The sequence below is a fragment of the Triticum dicoccoides genome, chromosome 1A, assembly GCF_002162155.2.
Source record: "Triticum dicoccoides isolate Atlit2015 ecotype Zavitan chromosome 1A, WEW_v2.0, whole genome shotgun sequence".
Taxonomy (NCBI): Eukaryota; Viridiplantae; Streptophyta; class Magnoliopsida; order Poales; family Poaceae; genus Triticum; species Triticum dicoccoides.
The window spans coordinates 247233638-247238058 of NC_041380.1; positions in this window are offsets into that span (position 1 = coordinate 247233638).

Here is a 4421-nt window from a genome sequence, read left to right on the forward strand (position 1 = left end):
TACATCTTTGTACTACCAAGATGAATAGACAAAGGCGTATCATGAGCTTCTTTCATAACCTCTTTAGTCTGATCCAGGTTTTTTCTCGAACGTGGTACCACTAGGCGGCCTTTGAAGTACAAGGCGCCATCATCGGCGATAGATAAGAAGATGGGCTTTCCTTCTGCTAGATGATGTTTAATCTTATGGACTTCAGAGTCATAACCTTGAATAGTCTTTATACTAGCTACGAGATCTGGTACGACATCCAGGGTATTTAGAGAACCCTTAGTAACAGCACGAAGATTCATCTTCTGAAACTCTGGGGGAGGGGGGCGAGTGCTCCAGGAGGAACAATATGAAGGTTCGGCTTTCTAAATTCTTCGACAAGCGAGGGCTGAACTTTGTGAACCTGGAGGTGATTGCAGTAAGACTTGCGGCTCAAGGCGTCAGCCATTACATTAGCCTTGCCGGGGGTATAGGATATACCCACGTCAAAGTCTGCAACAGTCTCCATCCATCTCTGCTGACGGAGGTTCAGATCTGGCTGAGTAAACAGATACTTCAGACTTTGGTGGTCGGTGAAGATTTCGCAACGATTACCGAGAAGGTAATGTCGCCACTGCTTCAGTGCATGAATGACAGCAGCAAGCTTGAGGTCGTGAACTGGGTAGTTTTCTTCGTGAGGGTGCAGTTGACGAGAGGCATAAGCAATCACCCTGCGCTCTTGCATTAGGACACAGCCTAATCCTTGATGGGAAGCGTCGCAGTAAATGACGAAGTCCTTCTTAGTATCAGGTGGAGCAAGCACTGGGGCAGAAGTCAACTTGTCTTTGAGCGCCTGGAAACTTTCCGAACACTTGTCTGTCCATTCGAACTTGACACCCTTATGCAACAGATTAGTCAAGGGCCTAGCAATCTTGGAGAAGTTCTCGACGAATCGATGGCAATAGCTGGCGAGATCGAGAAAACTTTGGACTTGCTTGACATTCTTTGGAGGAGTCCAATCGAGAATAGCCTGAACTCGTTCAGGGTTGACGACAATACCATCCTTGGAGACGACATGCCCAAGATAGGTTACTTCGGGGAGCCAGAATTCACACTTGGAATACTTAGCATAGAGTTGGTGCTCTCGAAGCTTTTCCAGCACAAGACGAAGGTGTCCAGCATGTTCTTCCTTGTTCTTGGAAAATACCAGGATATCATCCAGATAAACCATGACAAACTTGTCGAGGTAATCCAAGAATATATAATTCATCAGGCGAGAGAAAGTGGCGGGAGCATTTGTTAAGCCGAATGACATGACGGTGTACTCGTATGACCCATACCGAGTCACGAAGGCGGTTTTTGGGATGTCCTCTTCACGAACACGGATCTGGTGGTAACCCAACCTCAAGTCGAGTTTGGAGAACACTAATGAGCCAGCCAGTTGATCATAAAGATCATTGATCCGAGGAAGAGGATATTTATTCTGAATGGTAGCTTGGTTTATAGGACGGTAGTCTTGGACTAATCGGTTTGTCCCATCCTTCTTCTTAACAAAGAGACAAGGTGCTCCCCAAGGAGAGGAACTTGGGCGTATGAAACCTTTGACAAGAGATTTGTCGATTTCCTCCTTAAGCTCAATGAGTTCATGCGGCGGCATCTTGTAGGGTCGTTTGGCTATAGGGGTGATGACGGGTTTCAAATCGATGATGAATTCGGCAGCTCTAGCAAGGGGAATCCCTGGAAGTTCTTCTGGGAAGACGTCTTGGAATTCACGAACGATGGGAATGTTTTCAATGCCCTCGAGTGGTGCAGCGTTCAACGCATTCAAGGCATAAAGCTGTGCCTCGGCGTTCTGAACTAGATGAGCTTGGTAAGCTATTATTTCATCAGAAGGGTGTAGTAGATGGACGACCTTAGTGGCGCAAACTATAGAAGCAGTATGCGCTTTCAACCAATCCATTCCCAGAATGAGGTCGATGTTAGACGACTTCAGGATAATGGGAGAGGCATAGAATTCCAGCCCTTTGATTTCCACGGGGACGTCGATGCCAACTGGTGAGGTTTGACATTGTCCCACGGGTTTTTTTACCAATACCGAAGTGTTCATCTCCTCACACTTAACGTCATGCTTGTATGCAAAATCTTCTGACATGAATGAATGTGATGCTCCTGAATCGAATAAAAAAGATGCAGGTACTGAATTTACGAGGAGTGTACCCATCACAGTAGCAGGCTGGTCTTGAGCTTCATTAAGATCAACGTGGTTGGCATGAACACGACCATAAGACCTGACATTGTTGTTGCGAGGCTGGTTGTTTCCACGGCCAGCTGCAGCGAGGGCCAGTTGATTCTAGTTCTGGTTGCATTCCCTAGCACGGTGTCATGGTTGACCACACCTGAAGCACAAACCATTATTGGGAGTGGGAACAGGAGCTTGGGGTGGTGGAGCTGGAAGCCTTGGCTGCCTAGTTGGAGGAGTAGGCAGACAAGGTGCAGTATAGGACTGCCTTGGGGCAGGTGCAGTTGGCTGGTACATGCTGTTGGGAATCCATATCTTACGCTTCTGCGAGGACGGGCCCGAAGATGAGCCCGTGTCATGGTTGCGCCTGTGAGAGCTCTGGTATTCCTGCAGACCAGTTTCGACATTGATGGCCTTGTTCACCAGGGTGGCAAAATCAGCAAAGTCATGCACTAGAAGTGCGAGCTTGATGTCAGCTTGAAGGCCATCACGGAACTTCTCCTGTCTGCGTGCATCAGTTGCAATGTCTTCTTCAGCATAGCGGGACAAGTCAAGAAACTCCCGCTGATAAGCTTCAACAGTCTTGTTGCCTTGGGTGAGGTTGCGGAACTCACGCTTCTTACGGTCCATGACTCCTTGAGGAATGAAGCGAGCATGAAAAGCATCTTGGAAGTCTGGCCAGGTGATGATTGTTCCAACTGGCAGAGTACGCCTGTGGCTGTCCCACCATTGAGCTGCGGGTCCCTTCAGGAAGAAGGAAGCAAAGGTGACATAGCTGGCAGGGGCTACATCAGCAGACTCCATCTCATAGGTGATGTCACGGAGCCAGTCATCAGCATCCAGAGGCTAAGTTGAGCTGCGGTACACGGTTGGGTTGAGGCGCATGAAATCCTGCAGAGTCACTTGGGTTGGCTGCTGGTTCATATTGGGGCGAGGAAACTGAGCCATAATATTCTCCATGAACTGACGATTCAGCTCAAACTGTTGCATCATCCCAGCCATGTACTCAGGCGGTGGTGGGGCGTTGCCACCACGACCACGACCACCTGGTCTAACCATCCTGCTAATATATAACAGGGGTAGTTCAGCATTGAGAAATTTGCAAAGACAAGAATCATTCATGATGAAACATGCACAACGAAAGCAGCACGATAGATACTACATAGTAGTCGGCATATCTTACAAAAGAGATCATGCATAGAGTTCGGTACACAGAGTTCAGCACATAGACTAAGACATCATAGGCGGCACGCAGGCTCACGGCGAATGCATCTAACACTAACAAACAAGCACATCAGTCCCACATGGTACTGCGGAGGTAGCTGTAGCCTGAAAGCTGATAGTGTGACATCGGGAACTCCACGTCGGCAACCTGGGGTCTGCGGGTACTCTGGTGCAGAACCCGACGCTCAAGTGGCAGAAGAGGACCAAGTGCAGGAGAGTAGCCTCCCACATCTGGCCAACCGATGCCCTAGGGCATCACGGTCCTGGATGGGTAGATCACAGAACGCGGTAGCTCTCTGGATCCGACAAAGGGGTGCAACATCGCCACAACACGGTAAAGGTGCTGACGAGTGGTGTACAACTTGTGGCGAAGAGCTCGGTTAGCTCTATCCAGCCCATCAGCATGCAGAACCAGGTTCTGATGGTAGAAGGGCTCTCGGGTGATAGTGGAGTAGGCAGTAGTGTAGTATCCCTCCGCACCAACATTGGATGTGATAGCAATGTGCCTGAAGGGGGAGGTGTCCAACTCCTGATACTCTCCACGAAGACGTGTCAGAGCAGCATAAGCAGCATCATGGACCGCCATATCAATAGTCACTCCAACACCATGAGCAATGTGCAGCACGGTAGTGGAGTCATACTCCCGAGAGTAGAGGTGGACGATGGCACGGTACTGCTCCTGGTTGAAGTCCTGATACTTCTCATAGATGGTGTACTCAGGGTGCCAGCGATAACCCAGATAGGTCATCATCTCAACCAACACAGCAGGTGATCCTGAGGCACCAATGGCCGTTGTGTGGCACACGACCTGCCTCGTGGGTTCCATCTGAAAACAAAGATGTTTTCACAAGAGTCAAATGACAATGTGGATAATGTTCAATATACTACTCTACTGAATAGCTAGGGCTTATCCAACTTTGGGGTGAACGTGGTCACGGGATCCTAATGTTAAAGTTAGTAAAATCATTTAACCCGAGTAGGAGAGAGTTCA